The sequence below is a fragment of the Scyliorhinus canicula genome, chromosome 9 (assembly GCF_902713615.1).
Source record: "Scyliorhinus canicula chromosome 9, sScyCan1.1, whole genome shotgun sequence".
NCBI lineage: Eukaryota > Metazoa > Chordata > Chondrichthyes > Carcharhiniformes > Scyliorhinidae > Scyliorhinus > Scyliorhinus canicula.
Window position 1 is genome coordinate 83,650,259 of NC_052154.1, and position 12,697 is coordinate 83,662,955.

General features: G+C 45.7%; 1 protein-coding gene and 1 long non-coding RNA gene across 8 annotated transcripts in view; one reads left to right on the plus strand and one right to left on the minus strand.

Annotated features, from left to right (window-relative positions):
• Positions 1–12,697, plus strand: part of LOC119971491 (RNA-binding Raly-like protein) — a 1,731,169-nt gene that overhangs the window by 53,901 nt on the left and 1,664,571 nt on the right. The gene's annotated exons all lie outside the window — the stretch shown is intronic.
• LOC119971493 overlaps positions 1–12,697 on the minus strand; it is a 34,706-nt gene that overhangs the window by 3,796 nt on the left and 18,213 nt on the right. The window contains exon 1 of one of the 3 annotated variants that reach the window (XR_005461856.1): positions 9,933–10,014. The exons of 1 other annotated variant lie outside the window; for it this stretch is intronic. This is a non-coding gene — a long non-coding RNA (uncharacterized LOC119971493). Of the gene's footprint in view, positions 1–7,122; positions 7,170–9,932; positions 10,015–12,697 lie in introns of those variants that run through there. One more of the 3 variants, XR_005461857.1, reaches the window with a different exon arrangement.

Below are 12,697 nucleotides of genomic sequence, written 5' to 3' on the forward strand. Positions count from 1 at the left end.
AAACTTTAATTTACACACAGAATTAACCACATTAACATCAAAGAAATAGCTTTAGAAGTTTCAGTTAAACAGATATTAGTTAAAGGGAAAAACCTTACTATCCACACCTGCCACGAATTCCAATAAAGCAACCCAAAACAGCCTCCCCCTCCCGACTGTGGCGGCCCTGGACTGAGTCAGCAGCTGCCACGCGAGGTTCCTGAAAGGTAGGACTGTACAGGAACTACGCTGTCAGGAATTCGGCTGGTCGAGGACGGGGAATAGCGGGGCGGGCCTCAGGCAATGGCCTGAGGCGGTGTATACTCGGCGGAGTACGCCGCTTTTCGGGGGCCAGAGAATACCGGAACCGGCACCAGTCCCGCTTTTGTGCTTCGGTTTCCTCCCACAAGCTCAAAGATGTGCTTGTAGATAAATTGGACATTTTTAATTCTCCCTCCGCGTACGCGAACAGGTGACAGGGGCTTTTGACAGTAACTTCATTGCAGTGTTAATGTAAGCCTACTTGTGACATTAATAAAAGATTATTATTAAAATATAACTGCTGCCTTAGCCATACAGGAAAAAAATCTCCTGATGAAAAGTGACGATTAAATATTCTTTGATATCACAAAGGGCAAGTGAGCAAATTTGAGAAAGTTCTTCTCCCATTCTTTGACCCTAGCCTTCTGCTGTTTGAAGAAAACCTTGTGCATGGCACAGGGATATCCAGTGGAATGTTGACCATTGTTCGAATACTGGGCCAGACCCCCAGCTTTTGCTAGGATACCGAACGAAAACCCCAAACATTTTCTCTTCATTTGTAAAACTGTGAGGAAAGGATACTTTACCCCAGGAGTGATCACTCTGACCAATAGGTATCTTTTATGTAAAACAAACTTTAATTTAAACACAGAATTAACCACATTAACATCAAAGAAATAGCTTTAGAAGTTTCAGTTAAACAGATATTAGTTAAAGGGAAAAACCTTACTATCCACACCTGCCACGAATTCCAATAAAGCAACCCAAAACAATTCATATGCCACTTATAAATAAAGTTAACAAAACAGGTTCCTTGCTTAGCTGTGTAGAGACTTTTGGAGAGAGTTCCTTTCAAGAGCAGAGCCAGTATATTTCTGTCTTGTCAGACTCAAATCCTATATCAAACAGCTACTCAACTTCAAATATTCTAGCAGACTGAAAAACTACAGACAGACCAGACTCCTCCCGTTAATTACATCATCTGTATCCCACTGAGTTCCATGACCTGTTTAACTAGGAATAAACACCACTCCCTTATAAATTATCTGCACTCCAGGGAACCTCCAGCAATCAAAACACAATTCCATTAGCCCTTTATCTGTAACCAAGTAAGTGGTTGGAATCAATCATTACCTCACCTTTTATGACTCTTTGATTGCAGAATATTTCCCACTACGGAGGCTGATAGGGGAAAATGGCATATCTTCTTGCCCCAACCTAATTAATTATACATCTATGGGTTTAGTGCAGTATTCTGTGGAGGGACGAGCTCAATTGCCTTCATATCTGGGTGCCATATTTAAAATGCATGCAACATCCACTGTTGAGGAAAGAAGATGGATCACCTGAAAAAGAATCTGGATCTCCAGGAACAGTCTGAGGCTGGAAGATGGACCTGCTCGATGACGCTGAAACTGGAAGATCCACCTGATAGATGCAGCACCACTTGCCCCCTGACCGCAACCCCCCTTCCCCCACTGCTATGGTGTTCCAGGGCCCAGGGTTGCTCATGGCCTCCATCCCAACCTCTGGAAGCAGCCCCAAGTATTCTTCAGGTTAGTCATGACTTTTTCCCGTAACGTTGTTCCAGATGTGTTCTGCACCGCTTCCCGCTGGTGTTGCAAAGAATCTGTATCCGAAAGAGTGGGATGCAAATTGGTTTCACACCAGCTGATTTCTTGATCCGCCGTGGCGGGGACGAGCAGAAGATCCCGTGGGAAATTATCGCTGGAGTGAAAAAAATGTTTGCGCCTTCTTCTGAATTCTCCTCCCTCATCCGCCATTGCGGTGGTCTAGGAGAATTACACGCAGCATCTCAGGAATAGCAAATGGTACTGAATATTGTGCAATCATCTGCAAAGATCCCTAATTCTGACTTGGGATGGAAGGAGGCCCTGAACTGATGGTCTGGGACCAAGGTAATTGACTTCCATAACCATAGCTATCTAGCCTTTGGCATCAATCCTCTCCCTACTATTTAATAAACTCATGTGAATATACCACCTTATAAATCCAACATTTGAATGTATCCCTGTCGATTTATTTCTGTCGGCAAGCGTTCAAAAGTCCTGAGACTTGATCTTGGAGGGGGGGGGGGGGGGGAGTGGTTTATGAAGCTTTGGGTCACATTCACATTTCTACATTAGACACTGGGGCTGATACATTCCTGTCCCAAGGCTCAGGTGACCTTTTTTACACATCTGTCTCGGCCAACATTCTGCATTTTGCAGGATAATAAAAGCAGAAAATGTTGGAAGTGCTCAGAAGATCCACCAGCATCTGTGGGGACTCTTTCAGACCTATGACTTTTTATCAGACCCATAGAACAATTGAATTGAACTATATAATCCCGACAGTGCAGAAGGGGGGCATTCAGCCATGGCATCTGGCCCAACCCTCCGAAAGAGCCCCCTAACCTGGCCCACTCCCCTGCCTTATCTCCGTAACACCACTGAACTTGCAAATCCCTGGACACTAAGTGTCAATTTAGCTTGGCCAATCCACATAACCTGCACATCCTTGGACACTAAGGGGAAATTTAGCGTGGCCAATCCACCTAACCTGGTGATCGGAAATCGGAGTACCCGGAGAAAACCCACGTAGGCACGGGGAGAATGTGCAAACCCCACACAGATAGTCACTCAAGGCTGGAATTGAACCCGGATCGCTGGCGCTGTGAGGCAGCGGTGCTAACCTCTGTGCCACCGTGCTGACCCATTGACTCTGCTTTTCTCACCACAGGCGCTGCCAGACTGGCATTTTCTGTTTTTATTGCAAATTTTCAGCATCCACTATATTTTATTTTTGGGTACTTGTGTAAGACCTTGCTGTGAATGTTTTTTTTGTTGTTGCATTTTCAGTTTCAATTTCCTCCAGCAAAGATCAAGCACAGGTACAAGAAGAACCTAAATTGCTTTCATCTGCCATTTTGTCCTTCAAACCGCCTCAACCGTTTTTAAAAAAAGATTTAGTGTACACAATTATTTTGTTTCCAGTGAAGGGTGTCATGTACCTTTAAGAAATATGTGTTTATAAATGGGTGTGTATATAAATATCTGTAGTTAGAGTACCTTTACAAATGGGTGTTTACAACTGCAGTGATATCAGAGTGGGTGGAGGTGGGCAGCCTGTCAGCTTTTTACTTTTGTTTTAGGCTGTTTGCTGCAGGGTGTGTTTTAGTTTTGTTTTCAGAGCTGGATAGCTGCAATCATAGCCAGAAGGCGTATCAATCTCTCTCTGTAATCTAAAGACTGTAAATCGATCTTGGTGATTTAAACTAATAACAGTAGTGACTTTAACCTGAGGTGCTTCTGGTAAAAAGGTGTTTTAAATCTTATGGATGTTAAAAGGAAAGCTTAAAGGATTACTTAGTATTGTATTCTTTGGGGGTTGTATTTGAATTGATGGTTACTAAGATGTTCACTGTATGTTTTAAAAAGGTTAAATTGAGTTCAAAGAATAAACATTGTTTTGCTTTAAAAAATACTTTTCCATTTCTGCTGTACCACACCTGTAGAGTGGGCCATGTGCTCCCCATACCACAATCTATTAAAAGTTGTGGATCAGGTAAATTCCATGCAACACTTTGGGGTTCTCTAAACCCTGGCCCATAACAAGGGGAAATTTAGCATGGTCAATCCAACTAACCTGCACATCTTTGGGTTGTGGGGGTGAAACCCATGCATACACAGGGAGAAAGTGCAAATTCCACATGAACAGTGACCCAGGGTCGAGATTCGAACCCGGGTCCTCAACGCCGTAGTCTCAGTGCTAACCACTGTGCTATGTGCCGCTCATAAACCACCTCAACTATTTAAAGAGATCAAGCTGACTTTCTGCCACAATTATTCTTTCTTCTCCATTTTCCCTCGCTCCCTTTGTTGGGAGGATGTTGCTTACAAAATGGTATCTCTTCAAGAAGTCTTCATAGTCTTCAGTCGGTTAACTGTAGGCCTCCATTAACAAGTAGTACTGTTTACACATGTATGTAAAGAGCACAGGCTTGGATCAATCTCTATATTAAGGTCTTTAAAACACCAAACTGACCTCTGGGCCTGGGTCATGTGCCTTCTTGCATCACTGTGTGGGCAGTACTGTACTTAGCCCCACATTAACCAATGGGAAGGCAGTGGTATAATCACCACACTCATGATCCAGAGACCTATCGTAATGCTCTGGAGATCAGGGGCGGCATTCTCCCCTACCAGGCGTGATGGAGGGTCCCGGAGTAGGGGAGTGGCGCCAACCACTCAGGGGTCGCGCCTCCCCAAAGGTGGGGAATTCTCCCCAGCTTTGGGGGCCAGCCCCGCGCCGGAGCGGTTAGCACCAGAAGACTGGCGCAAAAAACCGGCGCCCCCGGCAGCAGGGCTGGCCGAAAGGCTTTCGCCAGTCGGCGCATGCGCCGGCAGTGACGTCAGCGGCAGCTGGCCGCTGACGTCACTGACGGCGCATGCGCGATGTGGGGTTCTCTTCCGCTTCCGCCATGGCGGAGGCTGTGGTGGCTGCGGAGGAAAATAGTGCACCCAGGGCACTGGCCTGGAGTCTGAGCGGGGGGCCCCGATTGCGGGCCAGGTCACCGTGGGGGCACCCCCCGGGGTTCGATCGCCCCCCGCCCCCCCCCCCCCCAGGACCCCGGGGCCCGCTCGCGCCGCTGATCCCGCCGTTCCAGAGGTGGTATAAACCTCGGCGGCGGGAGAGGCCTCCCAGCGGCGGGACTTCAGCCCATCCGGGCCGGAGAATCACCGCAGGGTCCTCTCCGATTGGAGTGGCGAGATTCCTGCCGCCGCCACTTCCCGGGTGGTGGAGAATCTCTGCCATGGCGGGGGCGGGATTTTTGGCGGCCCCAGGCGATTCTCCAACCCTGCTGGGGGTCGGAGAATTTTGCCCCAGGGTTCAAATCCCATGGAGTCTGAATTTGATTTTTAAAAATCTGGAATTAAAAATCTAATGAGCAACAAGCCAAAACTCATCTTGTTCACTAATGCCATTTAGGGAAGGAAATCTTCCATCCTCACCTGGTCTGGCCGACACATGAGTTCCTACCCCAATGAAATCCGGTTGATTCTCAAATGCCACACAATGGCCAAGCCAACAGTGCCCACATCACATCGTAATTGATCTTTCTCACGTAGCTTCCCTTCTTTCCTCCCACTCCTCCCTCTTTCTCTGTCCCTCTCTTCCAGAACTATTTACTGCCTTGTGCTGTGCTTCTCTTTCCTTCCTATCCCTCTCACCTTTCCCTCCTTTCTCCGCCTCTCTTCACTTCTCTTCTTCTCCCCCATCTCTAAGCTGTCAGCCATCCAACGCACATACAGCAAGATGCTGCAAACAGTAACAAAAGAGATGCCCAGATAGCATTGGCTTATGGACAAAGTTTGACCAGGGAATCTGGAGGACTCTCTCGCTCTTCACTCGCTCTTCAAATAGTGCTGTACAGTTTTTTAGGTTCATCAGTAATAAAAAAGGAGACTGTATTTTAATGTCGTATATGGAAAGCAGGATCTCAATTAGCAATTAGTACTGTGCTGAATATGATCATATCTTTCAATTAACTCCCCAGGGTCCTATGGTATTGTAATGGACCAGACCCCCAATTTATATCAAGTAACCATACAAGAAATGTGTAAAACTGTGGCAAATGGACGCTTTGCTACAGGAGTGATTCCACTGACAAATATATTAAAACAAACTTTATTATTAACATAGGATTAAACACATGACCATCGTAGAAAATAGATTTTCAATTAACAGTTAAACAAGTCTTAAAATAAAAAAAAAATTCTAATTCTAATTTATACCTACTTTGTCTCCAATTAAGGAAAGCCAATTACAGGTCAAATACAACTGGTAAATAAAGTTAACAAACACAGATACTTGCTGTACTATAGTGTACAGATTCCTTTCAGGAAAGTAGAGAGAGACCCTTTTAGGCACATCCTGCTACTCCCTCTGTCCCTGTCAGATTCCTGCTCAACGTGACAACATTTGGCAAAACTGCTGCTCAGCTTAAAATCTCCTATCAGACTCTCAAAACTATATCAAACAGCAAAAGTACACACAGACCTGGCTCCTCCTGTTAATTACATCATCTTTATCCCACTCAAGTCTCCTGACCTGCTTACCTAAGTCTAAACATGGGACGTGAATTTAAAAAAAAAATCCTATGTCCGGTTTTGGGTGTGTTTAGTGGGGTATTTCTTGACGGCTGCAGCACCAAGAAACACTCCACTGTTCAATGGCACTTTACCGTTTTTTTGGCCTTGGAGAGTTTCTCTCTACTGAGGCCGCACTAGAGTCAATTCCTGCTCACAGGCTCAGCAGGTAAAACTCCTTGCAAATTGGGGTGCCATTTTGTGTGGCTGCCCCAATCTATTCCCCTCCACTTCCAGCCCCCCCCCCCCCACAATTCTTGACCCCCTTCTCCTCCCCCCTAACTCAGAGAGGCCCAGAGGAACACTCCCCCCCCACCCCCCTCCACCTGGTAAGGCCACCCGGACCTGATTCCTGGCAGTGCCAAGCTGCCACCCGGGCTTCCTGACACTGCCAACCTGGCACGATGGCAGTTCCCCTACCAGCCTGGAAGTGCCAGCAATTTAAAAAATATTACAGCAACATATATATACAAAATACAGTCTATGTAAGACATTTCTACATTCATCACAGTATGTAATTATTGTCTCCACCAAGACAAAAATTTCCATATTTCTGGGCTACCTGAGATGATAAATGCTCTTTACTCGAAATAGTAACTAATTTCTCTTATTCTGCTGTCAGACGTTCCTCTCTGTTTCCAGAATTTTGTGTTAAGTTTACTTAGGTTCTGAAATGTTTTTTCATACAGGTTAAAGATTCACGATCCCTCCCTTCTGCGCCACCATTTACCTGATTCTGGGTGAGGAACGAACTGGCAATAACCACTGCAGCAGTACATGTAGTAGGGCTGATTTATGCCAGAGACCAAACACAAAAGGTTTACTCCCAAGCACAGAGCTTTGACACGGAGACAAATCATTACCGACAGATTTTCAAATGGAGGTGAGGGAAAAAAGAGTAAAGGTCTGTGTCAAACAGGCTGGTGCCTGGAGAGAGGTTTCAAAATACAAACAAATTCTACTTGTGATCAGCTTTTTCCTTTCCCCCCAGAGAGGTATTTTCGAGGTTACCAGTCAAACACAATGGCTTTTCCTCTGAGATTGAAAGAAAACTGCAGCAGCAAATAGAAATAATGCTGCAAAAGGAGTCCATCAGCACTTGACGAAGGAAGCAAGACCAAAGGATGTTGTGGGCACAACTCGCCAGATCGATTCTAGATGAGGGGTTTGTCTTATGAAGAAAGATTCAGCAGTTTAGGCCTATACTCTCTCACAGAATGAGAGGAGATCTCATTGAGGGATATAAAATGATAAAAAGCATTAGACATAGAGCAGATGCTTCCTCTTGTGGGGCATTCTAGAACGAGAAGCAATAGTTTTAGGACAAGGGGTAGCAGGTTTAAAACAGAGATGAGGAAAAATTACTTCTCTGAAAGGGTCGTGAATCTGTGAAATTCGCTACCTCAGAGTGTATTGGATGCTGGAACATTGAGTAAATTTAAGGAGGAGTTGGACATATTTTTAATGGGTAATGGGTTGAAGGGTTATAGAGAACAGGCAGGAAAGTGCAGTTGAGGCCAAGAGGAGATCTGGTCGAAGGTAGAGGTGGTCTGATTAGCAAGGTTGCAGATGATACTAAGATTGGTGGAGTTGCAGATAGCGAGGAGGTCTGTCAGAGAATACAGCAAAATATAGGTAGATTGGAGAGTTGGGTGGAGAAATGGCAGATGGAGTTCAATCCAGGCAAATGCGAGGTGATGCATTTTTGAAGATCTAAGTCAAGAGCGGACTATATGGTCAATGGAAGAGTCCTGGGGAAAATTGATGTACAGCGAGATCTGGGAGTTCAGGTCCATTGTACCCTGAAGGTGGCAACGCAGGTCGATAGAGTGGTCAAGAAGGCATACAGCATGCTTGCCTTCATCGGACGGGGTATTGAGTACAAGAGTTGGCAGGTCATGTTACAGTTGTATAAGACTTTGGTTGGTCACATTTGGAATGCTGCGTGCAGTTCTGGTCGCCACATTACCAGAAGGATGTGGATGCTTTAGAGAGGGTGCAGAGGAGGTTCACCAGGATGTTGCCTGGTATGGAGGGTGCTAGCTATGAAGAAAGGTTGAGTAGATTAGGATTGTTTTCATTGGAAAGACGGAGGTTGAGGGGGGACCTGATTGAGGTCTACAAAATTATGAGAGGTATGGACAGGGTGGCTAGCAACAAGCTATTTCCAAGAGTGGGGGTGTCAATTACAAAGGGTCACGATTTCAAGGTGGGAGGGGGAAAGTTTAAGGGAGATGTGCGTGGAAAGTTTTTTACGCAGAGGGTGGTGTGTGCCTGGAACGCTTTACCAGCGGAGGTGGTAGAGGCGGGCACGATAGCATCATTTAAGATGCATTTGGAAATCCCCTAGTCGCCACATTCCGGCGCCTGTTCGCGTGCATGGAGGGAGAATTCAGAATGTCCAATTCACCTAACAAGCACTTCTTTCCGGACTTGTGGGAGGAAACCGGAGCACCCGGAGGAAACCCACATGGGGAGAACGTGCAAACTCCGTACAGACAGTGACCCAAGCCAGGAATCAAACACGGGTCCCTGGCGCTGTGAAGCAACAGTGTTAACCACAGTGCTACCATGCCGCCCATGATGTCTATTACTATTGGTACAGGCCCCACCTCTCATCAGGCAAGCTCGTATTCCACGAGGGTCACGGGGAGGCTAATCGGCCCACCCTCTCAGTTTCTCGTGCGGATTATACCACAGTCCATGGGGAATATAATATAATAGGAGATCATGGAATATCAAAACCAATTTCTCCAATATCCTATTGACCACTTACTTTAAAACCAAAGATACAGGTTTGGGAGGGGTTTGACGTCTTTTCATTCCATTTATTTCATAAAAACATATGTAGAAAACAGAAGCGGGGGAGGCCATTTAGCCCATCAAGCTTTCTCTGCCATTCATTATGATCATGGCTGATCATCAAGTTCAATACTCTGATCCTGCCTTCCCCCCATATCTCTTGATCCCTTCAGCCCCAAGAGCTATATCCAATTCCTCCTTGAAATTACACAACGTTTTGGCCTCAACTACTTTCTGATGTAGCGAGTTCTAGATTCACCATTCTCTGGGTGAAAAATATACTCATCGCAGTCCTAAAAGGTTTATCCCTTATCCTCCAACTATGTCCCTGAGATCTCAACTCCTTTCTGTATCATTGGAGTTCTTTTTGAATCTACCTGTCCAATTCTGTTAGAATTTTATAAGTTTCTCTGAGATCCTCCCTCACTCTCCGTGGCTCCGTAATCTGCTATATCCCTCTTTAGTGTTTTTGCTTCACTCGTACGAATGATCTTATGTTCATCCATCCTGGATTGGTGAATGTCACCCACTTCTTTCATCGGAACAATTCATACCCACAAACCATAATATTTCCCAATCTTTCTCGCTTCGGTTTCTGGAGGACCCGGCTGTTCGTTTTCTTCTTAATTTGGCTTCTCCAGTGGCTTTTGCTTACTAAAAAAAATCTATTTCCTTAAAGCCAAGCCCGGGCTTTGCTTGCTGTGCGCTGAATCTGTGTTGGGTTATGGGTGTACTTACCCCACTCCTCAATTCATCGCCGCCAAATTGTGCATCCAGACATGCCTGGTAGCTTTTGTCCGGTGGGCTTGCCAGAGTGGCTTCAGAAAGCTTAAAATGAACAAAAACCCAAACCATTTCATTACAAAACACAAAGCAAATAATATGTGACTGGATGCACATTCAGTCCTGGCAGGAACTAATGGATTGAGCTCCAATGGTGCACGAGAAAGTTGCCAGCAGCATTGGAGTATTGGAAAGTGATAGGTAGGTTACATCACTCAGTGAAGTTGGTCAATAATTGGTCGCAGATTTAGTGTATTGAGCCCTGCATGGAAGCAGCTGCCAAAATCCAAATCCAAAATTTTAGATTTTTTAACAGTAAAAATGTTTTTTTCTTTTATTATTTGGAAACGAAAATAAAGACTCAAATTTCTGTCAAATGTTATTTCAAACATGGCCACCAAAATAATTGGAGAGTCTGTAATGAAAACAAAAAACTAGAACTGCTTTGAGTCTTACATTCAAAACTCTTGGTTTCCTGAACCAAAATCTGTGCCCAGGTGAGAGAAGCTAAGAGGAGAAGCTGTTACTGGCAATGTGCTGGTTCATTTGTAACACGTAGCACTGGGTCCCAGCACAGGCAGCATTGAACATCCATAATGTTCTGAAGTGCACATTTAAAAGCATCAGCTATTTACAGCCTATAATTTCCATGGATCAGTTTCTAAAAGGAGTGAAAAAAATAATTTGTGTAGCTTTAGCTACCTGTTCAAGCACTCATTGCAGACCCCAAAGGCAAAAATGTTTAAATGGTATGTACAGAATGGAGCAAATATTGTTAAGTGCTAACTATTGAAGAACTTGATGCATTCAGTGTACCTCTCTGTTACACCAAAGCAATAGAAGTCAGTAAGTTGAGTCTTTAAGCAGTCTTGAGGCAGGTATTGTGCTCATTTTGTGCTCATTTCTCAATTCCCTCGGTCTTTTTGTCTAATTCACTGTATCTCTTTCCACCAATGCCCCAGGCAACTGTGGGATTCTGAGGTAGTACAGCAAGAGGACATCATGGCAATGATTCATGTATCTTTTAATGCTGCAATATTTTTAAAGGAAGGGTGTCAGAGGAAAGACCTTATTAGGGAGATGATTTTTTCTTGTACATGGTAGAATGTGAAATTTCTGTACAATTTAAAACAAAGTTATCTGCTTAAATGGTTGTTTCATCTTTGAATTAACACAGAAGCTGAAAGAATTTATTTAGTCGCCTGAAAATTTAAGGAGAAGTGAAGGAGTTTATGTGATCTAACCTTCTGCTTTGCTGAATGTGAATACTTCAATGTGATTGGCTCTTGAGCTGCTTTCTGACAGCAAAGCTGCTGCAGGCCATTCACTTGGCGCCAGATGTGAATTCTGTCAAAACAAAGGAAAAGCACACCGCTGGGATCACTGGATCCTTGAGGGCAACTTTAGGTCTGTGGTGAGCACACTTTCTAGACAGCTGACTTAAACACTCAGGCTGTTATCTGAATGTCGAAAGTTAGTCTCCATATGCCTGCTGAACAATAAGCGGTGGCTCTAATTTCCTGAAGCAATGATTCTGCAGCTGGCTCTGTGGCAGGATTCTCTGTTTGGGAGCCTATGGGCTGGATTCTCTAATTTGGAGACTATGTCCGGAGCATTCGTATAGTCTTATGAAAAAAAGTCGCGCCGCCCCCACACCGATGCACCACCTGGTGGGGGGCTACCAGCCACGCCATGTAAAGCCGGCTTTACCTGCAGATATGGACGGAGAAATGGCAGGTCCGTGGCCGCGAATGCGCACACCGGTGACCTGCGCGACGCCACACAACATGGCGCCGGCTGCACGCAGACCCGGCCAGATAGTGACCCCCTGTAGCCCCCCTTGCCACCCGCGGACTACACCCGACCAGTCTCCCCCCCCCCAGCCGAAGTCCCCCCATACTAGCGGACCGGCTCCCCTCCTAACTGTGGCGGCGCTGGACACAGTCCACAGCCGCCATGCGAGGTCCCCGAAAACTGTGAGCACACGTGTCCCATGCCGTCGGGAAGTCGGCCCATCGGGGGTGGAGCATCGGGGGAGGGCCTCAGGTGACGTCCTGAGGCCGTCCCAACTGCATGCGGTGTACTCAGCGATGATGCCATTTTTGAGGGGGCGGAGCATCCTAAAAACAGCGCCGCTCCCGATTTCGGGGCCAAATGCGAATTCTTCAGCAATCAGAGAATCCAGCCCTATGTTCTCCCACCGGAGCTGAATTGCATAAGGATTGCAAGGGAGTCCGAAGGGAATTCCACTATCAGGCTGGCATTTTGAACAGGTAGGTCCTGCGGCTGGACCCCAAACCCCACCCCTCAACCTAAATATGATAAAGATTGCAACGAGGAAACCAGTGATAAAGCAGAGGGAGAAGGAAAGAGTTATGAAGGGCAGAGAATGTAAACTAGGACAATGGCCTGGAGAAGGTTAGAGAATGGGTTGGGTGGGATAATATCCTGCCCCAGGTCAGATGAAAATCGCTTATTGTTGTCATAATATACACAGGTATATGATGGTCCTCGCAGACCCAGCTTACCCAACACATCAATTGTCACAAGTCGGCTTCCAATGAAGTTACTGTGAAAAGCCCCGAGAAGCCTAACAGATAACCAAATGTTTGGTTTAGCCGTCACAGAGGTGTCCGGAAAGGAGAATTAAAACGAATGGTTTATTGCCAAGGTAAAGTATACACAAGTAACAGTCCCAGTCCCAGCTCAACTCCTCCCTG